The sequence below is a fragment of the Mustela nivalis genome, assembly GCF_964662115.1.
Source record: "Mustela nivalis genome assembly, chromosome: 4".
Classification (NCBI taxonomy): Eukaryota; Metazoa; Chordata; class Mammalia; order Carnivora; family Mustelidae; genus Mustela; species Mustela nivalis.
The window spans coordinates 68,788,002-68,814,472 of record NC_139023.1 but is presented as its reverse complement, the minus strand read 5'-3'; the positions used below and the strand labels follow the sequence as shown (position 1 = coordinate 68,814,472).

Sequence of the window (26,471 nt, the reverse complement as noted above, 5' to 3'; positions counted from 1 at the left end):
GAAAGCAAAGACAAAAAGCTACAGATATAGAATATGCATAAACAACAGGAAGTTGGCTAATCTGATCGGAGCAGAATGCATGGAGAAGCAGCAGGAAGTGGGGGCATTATCACTGAATTAAATCATTCATAGGGAGGACAACTGCTTTTGCTTAGGATGTTAGATATGGTGTTTGTAAACCAGGAAATAGGACAATGAAGGTTATGCTCTTCCTGGCACTGTTAATTCACTGTTTTATTCAATTAAACCAATATTAATCAAGCAACTATCATGTCTAACAGCATGCAAAGTGCTATAATTCAGAATTATATGCCACTATGCTTTTATATTGGGCTTTACAATCTGATGAGCAGAATCCAATGTATCTGTAAGAAAAAAAAAGTTTGAGTAAAGGGATTTATGAATCTACTTTTGAGTCTTTGTCTCCAGGATACAGAATCAACAAGTACTTTCTGACTGTTTTGTATTTGCATTCTTCTGTGCTAGATATTATTTTATGTATTCTCAAATTTAGTTTTGTTTCCTGTTACTTCTTTCTCTTCTTTCTTTCCTTTCTAGAACTTAATATATCTAGATCTGCTACTATATACTGTTCAGTGTATAAGTCAAAAGACAACTAAGACAGAAACCATGTTGCATGGGATTTAAAATTCCATTTTAGAGATGGCTAAACTGAGATTGCACATGGTTAGAAAATGTGTCCAAGGTCAGACAGGGAATAAGTTAGGGAACAGGGATTCAACTCAGGCTTCAAAACTTTAAAAACATTGTTTTTGCACTGAGCACTATATAGTTCCTAGAAATTACAATTGATAAAGATGAAAAGACTAGTCATTTGGTTGGGAAAATTCCTCCTGAAAGAGAAAACAGCAAGTTCAGTTTCATGCCAGATAACGTGTTCCCCAGCGGCCAACTCATTCCATCTGGCTAAAATATTATCAATTTCTATTTTTATCCCTACTGTCATGTTTTCATGTTGATCTTTTTCTTTCTTTTCTTTTTCTTTTTCTCTTTCTCTTTCTTTCCCTTGCTATTTCAATTAAGATTTCTAATTAGATTCCAAATTTGAGACATCTCTAGTAAAAAGCGAATGGCGAGAGCTGTAATTAAAGGACAGCTGTTTCTTGTCTTTCTGGGAATGAAACAAGGCTTTTTGTTCTAAGTTACAAAATTCTAGGGAATTCTTCATGTATTTTTCTTATTGTCTTAAGAATAACTGAAATTATTGTCTTAAGTTAACTGAAATGAAAAATGCTGAATTGATTTTAAAAAAGTCAATGCCCTTTCCAATGCAGATGCTTCTCAGCACCTCTCTTCTGGAATAAGTGTAGGTTAACTCTAATATTCTGGTTCCTTGACACTTTTATTATTATAAATACAAAATCTCCCCACTTTATACAAAATCAAGTCATTCTTAGGTGCTAATGTAAGCACTACCACAAGTCATTTTCCTCATTTTAAACTTCTTTTTTTTTTTTTTTTTTAAGATTTTATTTATTTATCTGACAGAGAGAAAGAGAGATCACAAGTAGGCAGAGAGGCAGGTGAGATGGGGGGAAGCAGGCTCCCTGCTAAGCAGAGAGCCCAATCCAGGGGATCATGACCTGAGCCGAAAAGAGAGGCTTAACCCACTGAGCTACTTAGGCACCCAAGACTTTTTTAAATTATGAGAACAAATCAAGGTGAATAGGATATTTTCAATGGAAAGGAATAAGGTTCCGAGCAGCTGAGATGCAAAAACGTTTTTATGGTTTTCTTTTGCCTGATTTAAGAGAACAAATATTACTAATACTGATAAAGAGAATTCTTTAGTAAGACCTTACTCCATATTATTTTCACATGAAAATTATAATCAGGATTTGAAACAATTAACCATATAATTCAGGTCAAGAAAAATCTTCTGTCTGAAAAACCTAAACCACTGAAGCAAAACAGATTTTTTTTTTTCTTCTAGCTTGAATTATCTAGATTCTAGCAAATTAGTAAATTATCTATTATAATTTAATGTGCATAGCCACTGAATAGTTCAAATTACCTAAAAGGCAGGCCAGCCTCAGATGTATAAAGAACTTTTTAAAATACATATTTCCAAGAAAGAACCTTTGGAAACTCTGTCTAATGTAAAGCCTCTGCCTTCGACTCAGGTCATGATCCCAGGGTACTGGGATCGAGCCCCACATCCCCCTCTCTCTCTGCCTGTTTCCTCTTCTCTCTGCCTTCTTCTCTGCCTACTTGTGATCTCTATCAAATGAATAAATAAAATCTAAAAAAAATATTATTTTCCAGAGAAAGTCTCTCTGTTTAACCAGTTTACAATAGATTCCCTCCTTGTCTTTTAGTACTTTCTCCTACAAACTGCTATTTCTCTTCATAGCACTTATCACAGTTTTTATTCATACGTTGATATTTGCTTATTTATTTCATGTCACTTCCACAAGACTGTAAGCACCTCAAGGGCAGCAATGGACCATGCTGTTTTGTTCAATTCTATAAAATCACCAATTATTTGTTGTGTTTGCATATAACAGGCCTTTAATGAATGTGTTAATTTAATAAAAAATATTATTATTACTTAATTCCTTCACATTTCTATCTAGGCCTGGCCTCCCTGAAACTCTCAAGATTAATTTAGTCTATACCTAGAAATCAATTCCTCTTCAGGATATGGTCAGCCATCTATAACATACAGCCACACATATTCTAAGACACCAAAGTAGCATTTTTGTAAAACTAGCAATTTTGTAAAATATTTTGTAAAATATTTAAAATGTAAAAACTCTAAGATTGAATTATTCATCAATCTAAATGAGTATTATGTTAATTAATTACTGAGAATCGTTCTTGTACCTGCTTTACTGTTGTATTCCTCAAATAGCTCTGCTATTCGATTATTGCTTTGCTAACTTTAGAGCTCTGTAAAGGACAAAGGACAAAATGTTAGATCGTGGTGTTTCACTGGGAACTTCTCTTACTAATGCAGACCTAGCTAAAATATTTCATATGTTCCTAATACCCATCATTCCAAACTTGAAGACTTACCATCACAAAATGATGGGATATAGCTATTTCTTATTTATATTCTTCTTTTTAAAATTATTTTTATTAACATATAATGTATTATTTGCCCCAGGGGTACATGTCTGTGAATCAGCAGGCTTACACATTTCACAGCACTCACCATAGCCCATACCTTTCCCAATGTCCATAACCCAACCACCCTATGGGGAAGAATTATAGCTGACCCTTATTTATTTGCTTACACAAACCAGGTGCTGTTCTAGGTTGCATGTATTAATTCATCTATTCCTCATCACCACTGGTGAGGCAAGGGTTAACACAGCAGGCCCAAGTTACTCAATGCACATTCCAATGCACTGCACATTCCAATGAAAAGCCTATCTACAAGATTGGCCTTTGGCCAGGTCCTGGAAGATAACCTCTGAGCTCTTGAAATAGCCGGCTTGATAAGAGAGTTTTTGTATGCCTGTGCCTTGGCCTCTGTTCTTTCAGTTTGACCAGATACATTTACAGTGAACACCTGTTTTCCTTTGGGGGAAGGGGAGGCTAAAGCCTGAGTAGCTGAGGTTAGTCATAGGGCACTACATGCTTAGTGACTGACCCCTCATGAAACTACATGACTGACCCCCATTAAAACTCTAGTGATCAAAGCTTGGCTGAGCTTCTTCCCTGACAGACCACATGCCACACAGTTCGTCACACATTGTCTCTGGGAGAATGAAGCTCATACCCATGGGATTCCACTGGGAAGGAACACCTGGAAGTTAGCAGAGGGACTTTGCTTCCCCTTTGCTGATCATAATCTGTTTCCTTTCTCTGCAATAAATCACGACTGGGAGTTAATGGTTTATCTGAATCTTGGGAGTTCTTCTAGCAAATCATCAAGCCTGAAGGTGGTCTTGGGGACTCCTCCCCCCGACCCCTCACATAACACCCTGTAAGGTAGGTACTATTATGACCCACATTTCATGGACAGAGAAATTGGCAAAGAAAGGTGAGGTAACTCAATCAAAGTCCCATGACTAGTTTAAGTGTCAGTATTTAAATTTGAACCTATGATCTGGCTCCAGAGACTGCGCATTTTATATACTTTACCAATTATGTCATGTTGTTTATCAAAATATTTATAGTTATCTGTCATTCAATAAGTGTACCAAGAAATGCAACGTGGTTCTTTTTTCTTATTTTATTATCAGGAATAATTTTCAAATTGTAAATGTATTATTAATTACCAAGGTTTCATTTTATCTGTCAAAAAAAAGAGTAATAACAATAAGTTTTATTGTTAAATTGTTCTTTAACCACTGTACTTTATTCAAAACAAACTTTCCTTCAGCCTTGTCAATAATGCAAATGTGACATAAGATTTTCTCATGTTCTCATATATCTCTCACCATTCTAAATGGTTTTAATTTTTGCTTATTTTTATTTTTTTAAGATTTTATTAATTTGGGATGCCTGGGAGGCTCAGTTGGTTAAGTGTCTGCTTTTGGCTCAGGTCATGATCCCGGAGTCCTGGGATTGAGTCCCGCATTGGACTCCCTGCTCAGCAGGGAATCTGCTTCTCCCTCTGCCTGCTGCTCTCTCTCTCTCTCTCTTTCTGACAAATAAATAGATAAAATCCAAAAATTTTTTTAATTAATTTGTTTATTTGAGAGAGAGAGTAAGTGAGAGAGAGAACACAAGCAGGGGTGGAGGGAGAAGCAGGCTACACTGCCCAGCAGGAAGCCTGATGCAGGGCTGGATCCCAGGATTCTGGGATCATGACCTGAGCCAAAGACAGATGCTTAACCAACTGAGCCACCCAGGAGCCTCTCTAAATTGTTTTTAATATGGAGCTGAAAACTACAGAGTTAACTACAGAGTTGAATCACACCAGGTACACTTACTTTGGGGAAAATAAAACACTTTATCATGCTTTTTCTTAAGATATCTAATTTTTTTTTAACCTGATAGAACCAGAATTGTTTTCAAAGTAAGTGTTTGAAAAAATAGTTTCAGAACAGGAGAAAGCATGAAGCTAGTCATTCAGTTGCTACTAAAGAAAATGAATTACATGGAGCACTGGGTGTTGTACATAAACAATGAATCTTGGAACACTGCATAAAAAACTAATGATGTATTTTATGGTGACTAACATAACAATTAAAAAAGAAAATGAAAACCATCAATTGAGTTTTAAACACAGAAGACAAAATTAATTTACCAATTATGTGGAAAAGTCTTAAGTTTGCTATAGTTAGCTTTATTCAGGTAGACTTTGCATAAAGTGCTTTGGTGTAATTAGTCATTGCTGCTAGGTGTATGAGGTAGTTGCTTTATTCTAACACTTTTTTTTTTATTAATTTTTTATTTATTTTTTTTATTTTTATTTTTATTTTTTTTTTAATTTTTTTATTTTTTATAAACATATATTTTTATCCCCAGGGGTACAGGTCTGTGAATCACCAGGTTTACACACTTCACAGCACTCACCAAAGCACATACCCTCCCCAATGTCCATAATCCCACCTCCTTCTCCCAAACCCCCTCCCCCCAGCAACCCTCAGTTTGTTTTGTGAGATTAAGAGTCACTTATGGTTTGTCTTCCTCCCAATCCCATCTTGTTTCATTTATTCTTCTCCTACCCACTTAAGCCCCCATGTTGCATCACCACCTCCTCATATCAGGGAGATCATATGATAGTTGTCTTTCTCTGCTTGTTCAAGTGTTAGAATAAAGTAACTGGGTGCTTTATTCTAACACTTGAACAAAACTGTAATTCATTCTCTTACCTTTCTTTTAATCCACCCAAGACTAAGCATTGTTCTCTGTTGTACATACTGTGGATGATAGTGTCTTTCTCTTTTCTTTTTTTTTTTTTTCAAGATTTTATTTATTTATTTGATGGAGAGAGAGAGAGATCACAAGTAGGCAGAGAGGCAGGCAGAGAGAGAGGGGGAGAAGCAGGCTCCCTGCTGAGCAGAGAGCCTGATGCGGGGCTCGATCCCAGGACCCTGAGATCACGACCTGAGCTGAAGGCAGAGGCTTAACCCACTGAGCCACCCAGGCACCCCAACAGTGTCTTGCTCTTATTATTTAAATAGACTGCACACCTCTTGATACTTTGAGGTGTCATTACATCTGCAGAGGTAATGAGTCTACCTTGCAATGTGGATGTACAGAGGTCAGTGTACTCTCATATGACCCACAGTGTCTAAACAAGCCCTTGAAATAACTTTAAAAAATATGCATAGAGCACGCAGAGAAAGGGCAACACCTCACATAGTGATGATGAAATATATCAAATATAAACCGGATAATTGTGCAAGTCCAAAGAATAAGTTTATGATGCAGAAGGACCAACCGTATTATGTAAGCTTGAGTCTTTCAGACTCATTTTGTCTCCCTTATGGTGCTGTACTTTGTCAACTTTCATCATGTAGCAAGAACCAGTATTTACCCAAACCCACCAAAGTGTGTGGTCACTTTAAACAAACATCCCACAGAGTTAATGCCAATCAAAAGCCTTATTTAAGAACTTAGCAACACCTTCACAAAACATGATCAAGTAGATCATTAAGCCTTAATTAGGTCATAAAAGTTTAAGTTGAAAATGTAAAACTTTATTTTTAACAATTTCTGGATATTAAGTTGGATTAAACATTACTGATTAGAATTAAAATATGGAATATTAAAAAAATTAGAATATGGATGCCTAAGTGACTAGTGAGTTAAGTATCTGCCTTTGGTTCAGGTCATGATCCCAGGGTCCTGAGACTGGGTCCTGTTTTGGGCTCCTTGTTCAGCAGGGAGCCTGCTTCTCCCTCTCCCTCTCCCATGCCTAGGTGCACTCTTGTACTTTCTTTCTGACAGGTAAGTAAATAAAATCTTAAAAAAACAATTGGACTAGACTTTATTGGGCTCCACCTTATGTCATCAAAATTAGTGCCTTCTTTGGTTCCTCTATCCATTCCGTTTGTGGCTCTGAATGATATTTTCATCAATCATATCCTGCCTCTTTCTACCCCAGTGCCCTGGTGTGACAGGCATGTATGTTAATTCAAAGCTTGTTATTTGCCTTTTCTACATTGCCCCATGAAAGAAGTCTGGGCTTGAGGTGCCTTTTTGTTGTTTCCAGACAGTCTGGGTGAGTCCAGGGGAAGATCTCCCCTCAGAGAGAGGATTGGGGCTATTAGGCCAAAGGCAGGAGCTGAGTGGAATGGAGTTGGGAAAAGATCAGGGGGAGAGCATGCTGTGTCTGTCAGAAAGTTGTTTGATATGAAGGTCCTCATCAGTTCTGAAAAACTCACACATTCATCCCTGGAAAGATCCAGCAGTTAAAAAACAAACAGAGATTTTTTTCAATTCTTCTTTAATTTCCCGGTTGACCCATTCATTCTTTAGAAGGATACTGTTTAGTCTCCATGTATTTGGGTTCTTTCCAAACTTCCTTTTGTGGAAAAAAAAAAAAAAAAAAACAAAAAACAGAGAAACAAAACTGCAAAATGCCTTTGGGTAACTGCAAAGCCGTCAGGAGGTAAGTACAGGAAATGAAGGAGAAACCATATAATATAAATAAAAGCTACCCGGTGTATAGACTGTTGTAAATATTTAGATAAGGCCACACAGCTAACAGAAGCAGAACCTGTCTTCAACCCAAGCCTTTGGTTCTAGGACTCATTCTCAGAACGACTAGATCAGGCTGCCTATTTTGGAAGGCAGTGTAGACCATGTTAAGGATTAGACGTTGATTTCCAGGAGACACCGAAAGTTTTTTTTTTTTTTTTTCCTTAAAGATTATGTACTCATTTTAGAGAGAGAATGAGTGAGTGTGAGGGTGGGAGGGGCAGAGGGAGAGGGAGAGAAGCCCAAGCAGAGTTCCCGTGACCGCGGTGCTGGACGCAGGGCTTGATCCGGTAACCACAAGATCACCTGAACGGAAACCCAGTCGTGGCTTAACGGACTGAGCTATCTAGGCTCCCTGAAGCTATAAAGATTTCACGCAAGAAACAAGATGATCAAGGCTGTGTTTCAGATGGAATAGTGAGTAGCCGTGAGAAATGGAGCCTGGAGGAAGAAGACATTAGAGAGGTTAATTTGGAGGCTATTACAAAGCTTTAGCAGGAGATGATCAAAACGTAATTTAAAGCAGTGGTGATAAGGATAGGGAGTGATAGATTTCAGAGATATTTTAGAGGAAAAGTGGGCCTGTGGGGAATAAAAAGGAGATTTCTCCGAGGTTTCATTAAATCAATATAGGCATGTACAACGTGTAACCTACTGATTTTGTTGACCTAGAAGTTCAACCCTTTATATTGACTTACCTGCTTTTGCTTTCCTAGCTTTTTGTGCATGGCTTGTGGTATGAATTGGTACTAATAGTCCAAATATCTAAATACACGTAGAATATAACCACTAATTAGTACCAATGCAGAGAATTAAATATTTGAGAATATTTTCAATACACTGTTCTATCCAAACGTGAGTCTTCCAGATTACAATACAGCTATGCAATGCTCTGATATTAAATCTCAAAAACATCTAAAAAAAAAAAAGCTTGCCTTATATATGATATACATAGCATTAGGATCTAAAATAACTGTCTCTAGAATAGATGTGAAATCTAATTCTACCTTCAAAAGCAGGTTTTCAAAAATCTTATTTTAGTTTCCCAATTCCCATCCCTTATTGTAAAGACAAAGTAAAATTTAGCTGACAATGAGATTATTCTCAACATGATCTCCATATTAACTAAAAAACTACAAAACATTCTATTAAAATTAATAAAGTGACTCAATAAAAGTCTTAGGATGTGAGGTGAATTTGTTACAATGACTTTCCATATCATAGCAATAAACAGAAAATAAATTTTCAAAATAAATGAATGCAACTCCCAATAGCATTGGTGATCTTGAATCACTACCGCAGTAATAGCAAAATTAATAAGCTACTTATGAATAATTAGGTAAAGAAAATTATAAAAAGCTGTAAAGAGAAATAAGAAACTATAACAAATGCATGAATAGGAAAGTATTTACAAGATAAATACCACTTATTTCCAAACTAATTTATATTTTTAGCATAATTCCAATCAAAATTCTAATGGGAATAATTTTGGAGCCTTTTAAAACTTTCTAAAGTTCATATGAAAAAGAGTCATGGATCATAACAAAAATTCTGAACTTGAATACTAAAGGGAGGTTTTGCTCTCCTGATAAAATACATTGTTGTGATACATTTAACGCAGGTAGAACTGGCTTAGAAATTATATACAAATTACTGTGAAAATACAGGTAATTCCAGAAACATCCTATTTTATGCTTTCATTCAACAAATATTTAATTCCAATCATATACTAAGATCTATGTCTCTTAAAGGAACCCCAATTCTTGTCCTCAGAAAGTTTGATGTAAAGAAACTAAGAACTATTTTCATTATGGTAGAAATTGAGACAGATGGGCATTGGATTCTATGGATGCATATATGATGGAAACCTAACGTCAGTGTGTGATAAAATGAACACCACAAATTAATGAGAAGGGAAGGATTTTTTTCATAATGTTGATGTAATTTGTCTAACTTTTTGGAATAAAATCAAATATGTCCCATTAGATAGAGGTATAAATTCCAGATATACCATGGCATTAAATACAAATAAAATACAATATAAAAAATAAATAAAAATGGAATTGATTATATGCCCTTTTGAAGAAATCAGTTGTACTTCTGAAGCTTGTAAGTGGCAAAAGAAATTAAAAAGAAAATGCCTGGTAGATTGAACTATGCAAAAAAATTTCCCTACATAAAAAAAAAAAATTATTTGCAGCAAATGCAATGCACCAAAATCCATTTTATATATATACTGAATACCAAAACACCAAAGGATACCTCACAATGAAGAAACAAGTCATTAACGAACATATGGAAAACGTTCAACCTCATTAGTACCCAAGGAAATAACCATTAAAACAATGACTGACAATATTTCATCTAACAAACTGGCAAAGAAGAAAAAAATTTCATGCTTAGTGCCATTTTGAAATTTCTTTGAATGACATTTTCAACCTCTAAGTGCTCCAGAGGTATTCCTACCCTGTCCCAGAAAACCTAGGAAGTCTTCTCACCATATATAATTAACACAAAATACTCATTTAAAGCACAACCTATTTTAACAGAATTAAACTGTAACACCTTTTTGATAAATGACTATCAAATATTCATCATGGTATTACAGGAACAATGCCGAGTTCTTAGAAGACATGCAATGCATGTAACGAATATTGAACAGAAGAATTAAAGAGGCTGTTTCTTCATTGTTAAAGTAAATAAAAGTGTGGTGTCAGCTTCTCAAAAAATGCTCTCAGATTGTGATCTAGTAGTTCTAACTCTGTGTTGCTATTCTAAGGAAATAATCCTAAATAAAGAAAAAAAAGTGTATATACAAAGAATTACTACAATATGACTTAAAAGGGAAAATGTACAAACAGCCTAAGTATTCAGAAAAAGAAGTCATTAAAAATGTTGTGTAATATTAATTTGATGGGATATTATGCAACCTTTAAAAAGAAGTCTAAAAATTAAGGCTTAACGAGGCTTATACCAAAATGTTAAATGTAAAAAGCAGGATTTACAGTTGTATATTTTGTACATAACAGGTATAGTGTAGCAGGTTAACACCAAGCATAAAATCCCATTTTCTCTGATTCTTAACTATCTCTATGAACAAGTTATTTAGCCTCTTTAAGCTTCAGTCTTAATTTATAAAATGGAAAAGTAACAATAGTGCCTTTCTGAATGTTATTTTGTTATTTTTAACCAAAAATTAAATTAGATAATTCAAATAGTGTTAACAGTATCAATCATACTATAAGTATCCAGTAACTGAAACTCTAGCTTTTGAATTATTAAATAAAAACAGAACTTATGCCTACCAGAAAGTCTAGACGTTAATGTATCAATATGTTGGAGTTTTTGAATGGTGCATTTGGCTGCTTAGAACCTTTGGAACACATCTCCTATATTTGGGAAATGCCCTGCCTTACAAGTTTATACATCACCAGGATGGATGCCAGTATTCCTCACATGTCTAAATTATCCCTCCAGGGGTATAAGCTAGGGTGGAAGCATGTGACCTGATAAGATACTGTTTTACAAAGCTTCAGTTCCGAAGCACAAGATCGACAGAACCTTGAGGTCTATCCTGAGAGCTGACATTTCTGCTCTCTGAGGCAGTAGAGGCAGAGAATCAACCTCCAGGCCCACATCAGAGATGGGAGTGAGGGTGACTGTGCCAGAGGCAATAACTGGAGGTTTGTTCTGGGGTGGTGCTCATTTGTTTGGCTGGTCTCAAGAGTTCCTGAGCAGGCAGCCCTTACACCTGAGCCTCTGTTCATTAAGACTTTTTTTTTTTTTTTAAGATTTTCTTTCTTTCTTTCTTTTCTTTTCATTTTTTTTTTTTTAAGGTGGAGAGGGGCAGAGGGAGAGGGAGAGAATCTAAAGCATATACCACACTAAGCAAGGAAGCCCTATGCTTACTTGGTCTCACAACCCTGATATCATGACCCGAGCCAAAACCAATATTTAGAAACTTCACTGACTATGGGGCGCCTGGGGTGGCTCAGTGGGTTGAAGCCTCTGCCTTCGTCTCAGGTCATGGTCCCAGCATCCTGGAATAGAGTCCCAGGTCAGGCTCTCTGCTCAGCAGGGAGCCTGCTTCCTCCTTTCTCTCTCTGCCTGCCTCTCTGCATACTTGTCATCTCTGTCTGTCACATAAATAAATAAAATCTAAAAAAAAAAAAAAAAAAAGAAAGAAAGAAAGAAAGAAAAAAAGAAACTTCACCAACTAAACCACCCAGGAGCCTCAAGACTTTAATGGCCCCTACACACATTGGCCTTCATCAGTCCTTTGTGTGTGTGTGTGTGTGTGTGTGTGTGTGTGTGCATGGGCAGAAGTGCACACACACATGCGCATGCACACACACACACACACACACACACACCTCCCTCTCTCTCTCGAGAGGGAGGTGTGTGTGTGTGTGTGTATGTACGTGTAATTATAGCTAATGACTTATATATGGTTTATATATATTACATAATTATAACTTATGACTACCTTTTTATAAAGATAAATATAATATAAAGATAAGTATAATATATTATGTAGTAAATTTTTTTCAAAGTAAAATTTCTATTTTTCTCCAGGTTTTAAAGAAATTAAAACATTTTATTGAGCCCCTAACAGCATAGAATGTCATTGGTACAGTGCCCCCTGTGTCTGTTAGAAAAGTCAGTCCTGCCTCATGTATTCAGATGAATTCTTATTTTCTCTAAACTAGCTGGAGTCTATTTGGTATTTGCAGGTATGAAACCTGATTATATAGATGATGAAACTGCAGTACAATTTTTACCTTTTTTCAACCTTTTTTTTTTGAATTTTCAAATTCTTTGAAAAAGCATGTGTCACCAGAGAGAAGATGTACATTAAGAAAAAGAAGAGGGACACCTGGGTGGCTCAGTCAGTTAAGTGGCTGCCTTCAGCTCAAGTTGTCATCCCAGAGTCCTGGAATCCAGTCCAGCACTGGGTTCCTTGTTCAGCAGGGAGCCTGCTTCTCTCTCTACCTCTGTCTGCCTCTGCCTACTACTCTGTCTACTACTCTGCCTACTTGTTCGCTCTCTCTCTCTCTCTCTCTCTGACAAATAAATAAATAAAATCTTTTAAAAAAAGAAAGTAAAAGAAGAAAATCTGACCAATAATGTATCATCAGTAGTTTATATCATTAAATGACAAACTTTACATGCATATCTCAGAATCTCAAGCTGGAAAGGGACTATAAAGATCATTGTGGGGAAAAATGTCACTGAGTCTGATCACTCATGCACCTTAAATCACCTCTACCCCATACCCTGACCAAGATGTTAGAGTCAATGATACTGGGCTCAGTAGTCCCATATCTCAGGAAGAAAACCAGATATTCTATCACTTGATGGCTTTAAAAAAAATTAAATTAACATATAATGTATTATTAGCCCCAGGGGTACAGGTCTGTGAATCATCAGGCTTACACACTTCACAACATTCACTATAGCACATACCCTCCCCAATGTCCATAACTCAACCACCCTCTTCATAACCCCGGCAACCCTCGGTTTGTTTTGTGAGATTAAGAGTCTCTTATGATTTGTCTCCCTCCTGATCCCATCTTGTTTCATTTTTTCCCTCCCTGCCCTGCAAACCTCCCACTTTGCTTCTTAAATTCCTCATGTCAGAGAGATCATATGATAATTGTCTTTCTCTGACTGACTTTTTTCACTCAGCATAATACCCTCTAGTTCCATCCGTGTCATTGCATATGGCAAGATTTCATTTCTCTATCTCTTACTGGCTTTGACAACTAGAAAGTTCTTCTTAATACTGAGTCATAATACATATTCCTTAAGCTTCCTTTTCTTCCCCTTGAATGCATCTCCAATATCTTAGTATTCTTTATGCTCCCATTTTAAATACCCAGTATTTGTACCTTGGAACCATTGAATAGCAATCCAGCTCAAAAGACCTTTATATCAACTCCATACACTTACTAATTTGATTCTACATCCATCTACCATTCTTATGGGGAACGTGTTGAGCAGAAATGTGTTGCACCAGAACAGAGATGTGAATTGCTGAATCAGAGACACTGTCTATTCTTTCTCTTCAGATCATAAACTCATCTTTTCTTTGACTCTCACCAGAGGAGAATAAAGTTACACTGGGCCATAGTTTTAAAAGAAATTTGGAACCCAATGCAAAATGCTGACACTAGTGTTTGGAAAGGAAAACCTCTCTTCTGCTTTGTTTTTCTTGAAGCAGATAACCAAAATGGAACAGTGAAAACTATACAAACATGGGAATTGGAAAATACAGATTCTGAGTCCTAGTTCTGCTACTAAATCCTTTATAGCCTATAAAATCCAGATCTCTCTGTTCCTTTTGGGATAATTTAGGTAATTTGACTTCTAATAATGAATTAGATCTTAAGTCCCAGCTCTACAAAGGAGTAAAGTTAAAATAAAACTGTTGAACAATGTAGGGTCATTTGTATTAAGATTTCCTTCAACTGATGAACAGGAGAAGTACTCAGTGGTATTTAAATTTTTTTTAAAAATGCGCTATTGTTAGTTATCCTCCTGACTGCCACCAGGTATGCATTTTTTCTGTTCTTGGAGCCTGACAAATCTATGTGTCCCATTTTCATAGACAAGAGTTGTCACTGCCTAAAAAACCTGTCTATATTAACTGAAAATCCTATACTTTAATTCACTCATTTAAAAAATACTGGATTCTTATATAAGTTATGGTAATGCTAGCTTTTAAATAGCTAGCCATGAAATCTCAATCTTGTTTGTATTATCTCTTGGTCCAATTTTTGGCTGAGGAGGATATGAAAGGAGTTCTTTTTTATGAAGTCCTTCAGGAACCTGGGCTGAGAGAGTCTCCATCATCTTGCAAGCAAGTCGTTTAGCCATCCTGAACATGGAAATCCATCAAGGAAATGAGGGAAGAGAGAAAATGAGGATCATATGAGAGCCTTTTATAGGACAGGTCTGGACATGGCACATACATGATTCCTCTGAGTGCAAGTGGGGCGGAGCATTCATAACTCTATTCTTTAGGAGGAAGCCAGGATCTCCGCTGGACCATCTCCATCACAGTCCACCATCAAGATATTATGAAGCTCAATTAGTCCAAGGAAGGTTACACACATTTGTCTATACCAAAGCTAGATAACGAAATAATGAAGGAAGTAAAATGAATGATTTGATAATCAGGGCTTTGGTAAAATTGGTATAATAATTGAAGACAAGATGATAATCAGAAGAATGTGGTAATTATAACCTGCAAGCACTTTAGGAAGGACAGACAACAGAAATCCAGGGGAAATACAGTTCTTTGTGAGAAGTATCAGAAACATCTTCAGGGCAAAAGTCATATTAGAAAAGGGAATTTCGTGGGGTGTTATTTTCATAGTCATATAATAAAAATATAAAAATACTCCTCAAGCTGAAGTTCAGAACATTCTCTATGTGGATTTTGTCTCAGCCATTTTCAAAATGGCTTTTGTTTTGTGGCTTCTGCAAATTTCCTCTGTCGAGAGGCACCTTTCATCAGGTGGCTGCCCATTAGAACTTCACCAACCCAACAAAGCCTTCTCATCTTTATGCTCCTCTAAATTCTCCCTCCCTTGGAACTCTCATTTATTTATGTTATGATGTCTTGTTATGTGGTTATTTATTTGTATGTTGTTATATTAATCTGTTTTTTCTGATTGTACACTATCATATCTCTTTTTACATATTAAGAGGTTAAAATTGTATTGAGTAAAAAGGTGAGCTGATTTATACATTAAACAAGTTGTTTTTAAACATGTTGTATACCAGAATTACTTGAGGACTCAAGAGGTTCAGTCAGTATAATTAGGGTATTTTGCATTTCTAAAAAGCCCACAGATGATTTGATTTCACCGGCTTTGGAAAAAACAGTATTAATTCCACTGAATCTGAGGTAAAATTGTAAACCACATTTCAGACAAAAACACAAAGAGATCAGTGATTTTAATTACCCCCAAATAAGTTGACAAGTATATGATTAAGTACTAGAAAATTTAGAGAGGACTGGGATCTATTTCTTGGTAAAAGTAGTTAAAACTTCTCAAGATGGAAACATCTGTGTACAGCATTTTGTGTATTTTAGTGCATAGGAAGTAGTAAAAGACATTACTGTGAGTGAGCTCCAAAGTAATAATTATCACAATAACATTACCTTTAGTACTCTCATGAGAGTGAAGAAACAAAGAAATAGTTAAATATTAGAGAAAAAGACATATGGCAGCAATATGTGGGTATTAGTTGGATAATCATTTTAAATTAAAATGGAGAAAGTTAATAACCTACAAGAATCCTAGTGATTGCTTATTAAGTCCCTTACTACCAGCCCAGGAAAAAAATGCATGTTGTGGATTAAAATTATAGGCATGTATAATACAGGAAAACAATAATATTGTAAGAAAAAAGGTACATATTTTTGTTGTTTAAAGTTCAACCAGCTCTGTCAAATTTGAGAAAAGGCAGCTTTAAAATTCTGCTATTTTTAGGAGCTTCTTGTACAAGCAGTAAATACTACCAGTCAAATGCCATAAACTGTCACCTGTTAAAAATCATCTTTCAAAACATGGAAAGACAGGCACAGTGAGATGACAGGAAAACCCTCAAAATACCCAATAGATCAAGTATCATCTGGTAATAAAATGTTTTGCCCCAAAACAACTTGAAAGATTAACTTTCAATGAATGTCAAAACAAATAAAAACACAACTAAAAAAATATATCAGAGGAAATGAACCAGCTACAGATGATAAATTCATGATTAAGGTCAACCAAAGAGAACCCTTAGGACTTGGGACCAAAACAAACAAAACAAAACAAGGACAGACTAAAACTGATAAGCAGCTTCCTTTGAAAGGAAAGATTTTAGGTGAAACCACATATTGTCCTCTAAAATGGTAGGTCTGAAGTGAAGAATACAATAATTATACAAAAACAAATTATAGAAGTTAGTTTCCACATTAGATAGGGTTTATGAGGGCCTGATATATTAAGGCCAAACAAAGATGCCAAGAACTAAGAACAGACCAGAATGACTTCTCCTAAGGGAGATGGGATCTAGCAAGCTATTGAGATGTATGTTCTTACAGATTTCTTAATGTTGGCAATAGGGAAACCAGGATTGGAAAATCCTGATTGTTCTAGGAAGAGATTCAGTAGCTGGGGTTATGTTTGAGCAGCAGACACTTAGAGATCAGTGTCAAAACACTCAACACTACTGGGTTCATTTCAGTGTAGCTCTATGACTGTAGACTGGAAGGTTGGTATTGTAGTTCCTAGAAAAGGGTTCTGTACCAGAGAAGCTGATCCAGTCTGTGAGCTTTCCCCTAAAATTTGCATTTAGTGACTATTCTCTTAGCAGCCTGAAATCAGCCATGGTGGGAGTATTTATACCTGGAAAATGGGTAAACACTAAAACTTTGGACTTCTGTTTTCCAGAGAGCCAGTTTCTCAGCACATTACAGCCCCCACAGGCACCTGTTCAAGACATCTATGTACTATGACTCCAAAAGAACAAAGTAGAGGAGACGTACTAAAGAAAATCCAAGAAGGATAATGATAGAGCTCTGATTTTATGACAAAGTCCCTCTGAGATAGTTATCCCATTTAGGGAAGTGAAAGTAATTTTAGGAAGTAATTAAAATTTGCATGAATATGATATTTTTTGGTAGATCCATATATGGAAGACTTCATACCTCTCAGGACAGGAGTCTCTCTAACAAAAAATTCAGAGGAGTTTGTTCAAAAACAAATCTCTGGACCAAAATCAAAAGGAAAGAAGAAATTCAGATGCTGGCAATGGTATTTGTGCGACACAAAGGAGACAACAAAAAGGGTCAATTTAAAAAGCAGATTGAGGGGGGTAGTCAAGATGGCAGATAAGCAGCAGGCTGAGACTACTTTAGGTGGCAGGAGATCAGCTAGATAGCTTATATAAACATAGCAAACACCTACAAATCCAATGGGAGATCAAAGAGAAGAAGAACAGCAATTCTAGAAACAGAAAATCAACCAATTTCTGAAAAATGGGACTGGCGGAGAAGTGAATCCAAAGCGATGGGAAGATAGACTGTGGGGGGAGGGGCCAGCTCCTGGCAAGCAGCGGAGCAAGGGACCACAAAATCAGGACTTTTAAAAGTCTGTTCCACTGAGGGACATCGTTCCAGAGGCTAAACCAGGGTGAAGCCCACACAGGGTCAGTGTGGCCTCAGGTCCCACAGGATCACAGAAGGATCGGCGGTGTCTGAGTGTCGCAGAGTTTGCAGGTGTTAGAACGGGGAAGCCGGCTACAGAGACAGAGCCGAGGAGTGAGCTCTCAGCTCAGGGTTACCTTGAACCAGTCACAGGCTACATGAGCTCAGAGTGTGGCCGGAGGCCAGGGAGACGGGAGTAATTGGGCGCTGTTCTCTCAGGGCACACTGAGGAGTGGGGCCCCGAGCTCTCGGCTCCTCCAGGCCGGAGACTGGGAGGCCACCATTTCCATTCCCATCCTTTGGAACTCTATGGAAAGCATTCAGGGAACAAAAGCTCCTGAAAGCAAACCCGAGCTGATTACTCAGCCCGGCCCCTGGTAATGGCGGTGCAATTCCACCTGGGGCAAAGACACTTGAGAATCACTACAACAGGCCCCTCCCCGAGAAGATCAATAAGAAATCCAGCCAGGACCAAGTTCACCTACCAAGGAGTGCAGGTTCAATACCAAGGAGAGCAGCAGAATTCCAGAGGAGGAGGAAGCAAAGCACGGAACTCATGGCTTTCTCCCCATGATTCTTTAGTCTTGCAGTTAATTTAAATTTTTTTTCTTTTTTTTTCTTTTTCAATTTTTTTTCTTCTTCTGCTAAATTTTTTTAACTTTTACCCTTTTCTTTTTTAACTAGTTTATCTAATATATATATATATATATATATATATATTTCTTTTATATATTTTTCTTTATTCATTTTCTTTTTTTAATTGTTTCTTTTTTTTTTTTTCCCTGAACTACTTTTTTTCCCCTTTCTCCTTCCCATGATTTAGGACCTCTTCAGATTTGATTAAAGTACCTTTTCCTGGGGTCTTTGTCACCCTTTTAGTATTTTACTGGCTCCTTCATATACTCTTATCTGGACAAAATGAGAAGGCATAAAAAGTCACCACAAAAAAAAAAGAACAAGAGGCAGTACCGAAGGCTAGGGACCTAATCAATACAGACATTGGTAATATGTCAGATTTAGAGTTCAGAATGACGATTCTCAAGGTACTAGCCGGGCTTGAAAAAGGCATGGAAGATATTGGAGAAGCCTTCTCGGGAGAAATAAAAGCCTTTTCTGGAGAAATAAAAGAACGAAAATCTAAGCAAGTTGAAATCAAAAAAGCTATTAATGAGGTGCAATTAAAAAATGGAGGCTCTCACTGCTAGGATAAATGAGGCAGAAGAAAGAATTAGCAATATAAAAGACCAAATGACAGAGAATAAAGCAGCTGAGCAAAAGAGGGACAAACAGCTACTGGACTACGAGGGGAAAATTCGAGAGATAAGTGACACCATAAGATGAAATAACATTAGAATAATTGGGATTCCAGAAGAAGAAGAAAGAGAGAGGGGAGCAGAAGGTATATTGGAGAGAATTATTGGAGAGAATTTCCCTAATATGGCAAGGGGAACAAGCATCAAAATCCAGGAGGTGCAGAGAACCCCCCCTCAAAATCAACAAGAATAGATCCGCACCCCATCACCTAATAGTAAAATTTACAAGTCTTAGTGACAAAAAGAAAATCCTGAAAGCAGCCCGGGAAAAGAAGTCTGTAACATACAATGGTAAAAATATTATATTGGCAGCTGAGTTATGCACAGGGACCTGGCAGGCCAGAAAGAGCTGGCATGATATATTTAGAGCACTAAACGAGAAAAACATGCAGCCAAGAATACTATATCCAGCTAGGCTATCACTGAAAATAGAAGACAAAAAGCTTCCAGGACAAACAAAAACTGAAAGAATTTGCAAACACCAAACCAGCTCTATAGGAAATATTGAAAGGGGTCCTCTAAGCAAGGAGAGAGCCTACAAGTGGTAGATCAGAAAGGAACAGAGACCATATACAGTAACAGTCACTTTACAGGCAATACAATGGCACTAAATTCATATTTCTCAATAGTTACCCTGAATGTTAATGGGCTAAATGCCCCAAACAAAAGACACAGGGTATAAGAATGAATAAAAAAACAAAACCCATCTATATGTTACCTACAAAAAACTCATTTTAAGCCCGAAGACACCTCCAGATAAAGTGAGGGAATGGAAAACAATGTACCTTGCTAATGGACATCAGAAGAAAGCAGGGGTGGCAATCCTTAGATCAGATCAATTAGATTTTAAGCCAAAGACTATAATAAGAGATGAGGAAGGACACTATATCATACTCGAAGGGTCTGTCCAACAAGAAGATTTAACAATTTTAAATATCTATGCCCCCAACGTGGGAGCAGCCAATTATATAAACCAATTAATAACAAAATCAAAGAAACACATCAACAATAATACAATAATAGTAGGGGACTTTAACACTCCCTCACTGAAATAGACAGATCATCCAAGCAAAAGATAAACAAGGAAATAAAGTCCTTAAATGACACATTGGACCAGATGGACATCACAGCTATATTCAGAATATTTCATCCCAAAGCAACAGAATTCACATTCTTCTCTAGTGCGTATGGAACATTCTCCAGATTAGATCACATCCTCGGTGCTAAATCAGGTCTCAACTGGTATCAAAAGATTGGGATCATTCCCTGTATATTGGGATATTCCCTGCTCTGAAGCTAGAACTCAAAAACAAGAGGAAATTTGGAAAGAACACAAATACATGGAGACTAAACAGCATCCTTCTAAAGAATGAATGGGTCAACGAAGAAATTAAAGAAGAATTGAAAGAACTTGTGTCAGGATATAAAATCAATGCACAGAAATCAGTTGCATTTCTCTACACCAAAAACAAGACAGAAGAAAGAGAAATTAAGGAGTCAATCTCATTTACAATTGCACCCAAAACCATAAGATACCTTGGAATAAACCTAACCAAAGAAGCAAAGAATCTGTACTCAGAAAACTATAAAGTACTCATGAAAGAAATTGAGAAAGACACAAAGAAATGGAAAAATGTTCCATGCTCCTGAATTGGAAGAATAAATATTGTGAAAATGTCTATGCTACCTAGAGCAATCTACACATTTAATACAATTCCTATCAAAGTACCATCCATTTTTTTCCAATGAAACAAACAATCCTAAAATTTATATGGAACCAGAAAAGACCTCAAATAGCCAAAGGAATATTGAAAAAGAAAGCCAAAGTTGGTGGCGTCACAATTCCGGACTTCAAGCTCTATTACAAAGCTGTCATCATCAAGACAGCATGGTACTGGCACAAAAACAGACACATGGATCAATGGAACAGAATAGAAATCCCAAAAATAGTCCCTCAACTCTATGGTCAACTAATCTTCGACAAAGCAGGAAAGAATGTCCAATGGAAAAAAGACAGCCTCTTCAATAAATGGTGTTGGGAAAATTGGACAGCCACATGCAGAAAAATGAAATTGGACAATTTCATTACACCACACACGGAAATAGACTCAAAATGGATGAGGGACCTCAATGTGAGAAAGGAATCCATCAAAATCCTTGAGGAGAACACAGGCAGCAACCTCTTTGACCTCAGCCGCAGCAACATCTTCCTAAGAACATCACCAAAGGCAAGGGAAGCAAGAGCAAAATGAACTATTGGGATTTTATCAAGATCAAATGCTTTTGCACAGCAAAGGAAACAGTTAACAAAACCAAAAGACAACTGACAGAATGGGAGTAGATATTTCCAAATGACATATCAGATAAAGGACTAGTGTCCAAAATCTATAAAGAACTTAGAAAACTCAACACCCAAAGAACAAATAATCCAATCAAGAAATGGGCAGAGGGCATGAACAGACATTTCTGCAAAGAAGACATCCACATGGCGAACAGACAAATGAAAAAGTGCTCCATATCCCTGGGCATTAGGGAAATACAAATCAAAACCACAATGAGATACCACCTCACACCAGTCAGAATGGCTAAAATCAACAAGTCAGCAAATGATAGATGCTGGCGAGGATGTGGAGAAAGGGGAACCCTCCTACACTGTTGGTGGGAATGCAAGCTGGTGAAACCACTCTGGAAAACAGCATGTTGAAAATAGAACTGCCCAATGACCCAGCAATTGCACTACTGGGTATTTACCCTAAAGATACAAACGTAGTCATCCAAAGGGGCACGTGCACCCGAATGTTTATATCAGCAATGTCCACAATAGCCAAACTATGGAAAGAACCTAGATGTACATCAACAGATGAATGGATCAAGAAGATGTGGTATATATACACAATGGAATACTATGCAGCCATCAAAAGAAATGAAATCTTGCCATTTGTGACAACATGGATGGAAATAGAGCGTATCATGCTTAGCAAAATAAGTCAAGTGGAGAAAGACAACTATCATATGATCTCCCTGATATGAGGAAGTGGTGATGCAACATGGATGGTTAAGGGGGTAGGAGAAGAAGAAATGAAAGAAGATGGGATTGGGAGGGAGACAAACCATAAGTGACTCTTAATCTCACAAAACAAACTGATGGTTGCTGAGGGGAGGGGGGATGAGAGAAGAGGGGGTGAGGTTATGGACATTGGGGAGGGTATGTGCTATGGTGGGTGCTGTGAAGTGTGTAAACCTGGCAATTCACAGACCTGTATCCCTGGGGATAAAAATACATTATATCTTTATAAAAAATTAAAAATTAAAAAAAAACAAACAAACAATTCATCAATCACAAAGAAAAAGAGCAAGAGAAGAAGAAAGGAAAAATGAACTACAAAAACAACCCAAAGGCAAATTTTAAAAATGACAATTACTATGTATCTATCACTAATTACTTTAGGTATGACCTAAATTCTCCATTCAAAAGACACAAAGTGAAAGAATGGATAAAAAAAAAAACAAGATGCAACTATGTGCTGCCTACAACTTACCTCAGACCTAAGGAGTCATACAGACTCACTGTGAGGGGATGAAAAAATATTTACCATTCAAAAGGAAGTGAAATTTACAATTGTACCAAAAAGAGGAGAATACGTAAGAATAAACTTAACCAAAGTGGTGAGAGTCTTGTATTCTGAAAACTGTAAAAATGGGTAAAAGCAGATGAATATGATATAAACAAATGTAAAGACTTTCCATGCTCATTTATTTGAAGAATTAATGTTGTCAGAATCACCATATTACCCAAAGCAACCTACAGATTCAGTGCAATTCCTATCAAAATACCAACAACATTCTTCACAAAAATAGAGAAATAGTACTAAAATTTGTATGGAACCACAGGAGACCCCCAATAGCCAAAACAATCTTAAAAAAGAAAAATGGGAGGTATCGCAATTCTGGATTTCAAGATAACTACAACATGTAGGAATCAAAACAGTATGGTACTAGCACAAAAACAGGCATATAGATAAATAGGGAAAAAAATAGAGACTCAGAAATAAAATTACAATTATATGGTCAATTAATCTATGACAAAGAGGCAAGAATGAATACCCAATGGAAAAAAGACAATCTTTTCAATAAATGGTTCTGGGAATACTGGACAGCTACATGTAAAAGAATAAAACTGGACTGCTTTCTAATACCATACACAAAAATAAACTCAGAATGAATAAAGATTTGAATGTGAGACCTGAAATCATAACAATCCTACAAGGGAACACAGGTAGCAATTTCTCTGATATTGGCTATAGCAACATTTTTCTAGATGTGTTTCCTAAGGCAAAGAAAATAAACAAACAAACAAAAAAAATAAACTATTGGGGCTACATGAAAATAAAAAGTTTTTGTACAACAAAGGAAACAATCAATGAAACTAACAGGCAACCTACTAAATGGGAGAATGTTTTGCAAATGATATAGCTGATAAAATGTTAACATCCAAATTATATAAAGAACTTGTATATACATCTCAACACTAAAAAGACAAATTAAAAAATGGACAGAGGACCTGAATAGACATTTTTCTAAAGACATATGGATGGCCAACAGACACATGGAAAATGCTCAACATTACCAAATGTCAGGGAAATCCAAATCAAAACCACAATGAGATATCTCCTCATACTGGTTAGAATATCTTAAATCAAGAAGATAAGAAACAGGTGTTGACAAGTATGTGGAAAAAAAGGAACCCTCATGGACTGTTAGTGAGGATCTAAACTGGTACAGGCACTGTGGAAAACAGTATGGAGGTACTTCAAAAAGTTAAAAATAAAAATACTATATGATCCAATAATTTCACTATTGGGCATTTACCCAGGGAAAACGAAAACACTAACTCATAAAGACATACACACCCCCATGTTCATTGTAGCATTACTAAAAATAGCCAAGATATGGAAGTAACCTGAGTGTCCATCAGTAGATAAATGGATAAGGAAAATGTTGTAACCCCCCCCCCACACACACACACACACAAGATGGAATATTACATGGCTATAAAAGGTGTGAAATCATGCCATTTGAGACATGGATGGACTTAGAGGTTTTTATACTAAGTTAAATAAGTCAAACTGAGAAAGACAATTACCACAGGATCCCACTCATAAATGGAATAAAAAATAAATAAACAAAAAGTAGAATCTGCACTATAAATACAGAGAACAAATTGATGGTTACCAAAGGGGAAGGGGCTGGGAGTTAGACAAAGTGGGTAAAGGGGAGAGGGTAAATACTAGCTCCCAGTTATGAAATGAGTAAGTCATCAGAATAAAAAGCAGAGCAAAAGAAATATGGTCAGTGATATTATAATAGAATTATAATGGGACAGATGGTAGCTATATTTGTGGTGAACATAGCATAGCATAGTGTATAAACTTGCAAAACCACTGAATTATAAACCTGAAACTAATGTAACACTGTGTGTCTACTATACTCATATATATATAATACATATGTACACATATACATATAATATGTATATATTATACAAATATATGTATTATATGTACATATATGTATTTTAAGTCACTTGCAGTTACCATGCCTTATTATTGAGACTGGCATTTTGTGTAACTGATTTTAACCACTTTTGCATAGATTGACTAGTAGAATTTGAAAAGCTCTGCTAAAGAATATTTAGCCTATTATACTGTAAGTCAGAATTTAGCCAATACAGATGTATGTTATTATTATGCAAAATGTGCCCATTGTTACCTCCTAGTTAAAATAGAAAATAAAAGTTGCTTCATAATATTGAAAATGTGTTTGAATGTTAATATCTATTAAAAAGAATAATTGTAATCTAATAGTGATTTCATTTTATGATACAATTTATCAGTTCACAAATGTTTTCTCTGAGCATGATGTAAGAGTTTTAATTGCAATAGTTTTTCATTTGGGAGTGTCCTCTGATATTAGGTATATTAGAAAAAAGTTATTTCTCCAAAAATAGAACATTCTAATATTCAAATAATTTTATTTTGTAGTTATAAGGCTAATAGGGCCTGTTAGACGAATGTTGTGTTTTGTTTTACGTAAGATGATATCATTTTGCTTTTTTATTAATACAGAATATGTTTTGTTTAAATAAATAAGTTAAATGGAAATAAAAAGAAAGAATAAAATATTTCTACTGTTCCTAAAGAGATGAAAGTTACTTAAGACCTGAAAATATGTGAAAAGTAAGACTGGAAAAATAATTGTGAGGCAGAACATGTGGTCCTCACTACACTATTACAAGGCCCACATAACCACCGAGGAAACTGATTCTACCAAGCTTCCGAGGGGTCCCCTTTTCCCCCCTAAAATCCAAAACTGGACAAAATATATTGGCATTGTATTTTTGAGCATCTTTTAGTTGTCATATGTTGGAATTACATAACTCTGCTGAAATATATTGGCTATTCATAATTTGAGGTGAGAAATAAAAAACAGTGGATTGCTACCTTAGGGTATCGCAAGGCTCTGGAGTTCATTCATACACTACCCTAGTCTATTTCAATACCTCCTGTCAAATAGATTGTTCTGTGATGATGCGATTATGTTCTATCTGTTCTGTCCTAAAATGTATCCATTGACTACATCTGGCTATTGGGCACATGGAATGTGCCTAGTGTTACTGAGGCACTGAATCATTATTTAATTTGATTTTATTTAATTTGACCCTAATTAGCCATGTGCAGCCAGTGGTCACTGTATTGGACAGAACAGCTTTAGACGTAAAATTACACTTTCCATCAGATACACAGAGGAGCAATGTCATTCTCAACTTCATGAATAAAGAGCAGGACTTCTTGGGAACCAACAATGTCCTCCTCCATAGGAGCCAGACTTAACTGTGATGAGTATAGGGCTACCTGTCAAATCTAATGGGTTAAGGAAACAAAAAGAACATGGCTGGAATGGAGGTGGGATTTCCATTCTTCAGGATTCTTATTTTTAAAAGAATTGCACTAGAGTAATACTTCAGACTTTCTCTTTACTTGGGCTTCTCAGTTTTGAATCAGAAGAAACTGTGCATTCTTTTCTGCTTCCTATTTTGTGGTAATCCTAGAACAATGGGCTCTGCGTTTGTTCAGCTCCATCAGACTGGGTGGCTAAACTTAATTCTAGAATGAAATATTCAAAGCTCAATCTAGCATCAAATATGCCATATCATCCAATCAAGCTTTTATCAGCAATAAAGCTGTTATTTAGAGCTCCATTTGTCTGATTTCTATGCCTACTAATCACTTAAGTTCCAAAACATGAAAGGAAAAGAAAATCAACTT

The 26,471-nt window shown here is 36.3% G+C and overlaps 1 protein-coding gene across 10 annotated transcripts in view; it reads right to left on the bottom strand.

The window, feature by feature from the left end:
- INPP4B (inositol polyphosphate-4-phosphatase type II B) overlaps positions 1–26,471 on the bottom strand; it is an 837,179-nt gene that overhangs the window by 402,712 nt on the left and 407,996 nt on the right. For 2 of the 10 annotated variants that reach the window (XM_082727239.1, XM_082727235.1), the window contains exon 4: positions 2,848–2,913. The exons of the other annotated variants lie outside the window; for them this stretch is intronic. The gene's annotated coding sequence lies outside the window, so the exon portion shown is untranslated. The remainder of the gene's footprint in view (positions 1–2,847; positions 2,914–26,471) is intronic. 10 annotated transcript variants of the gene reach the window in all.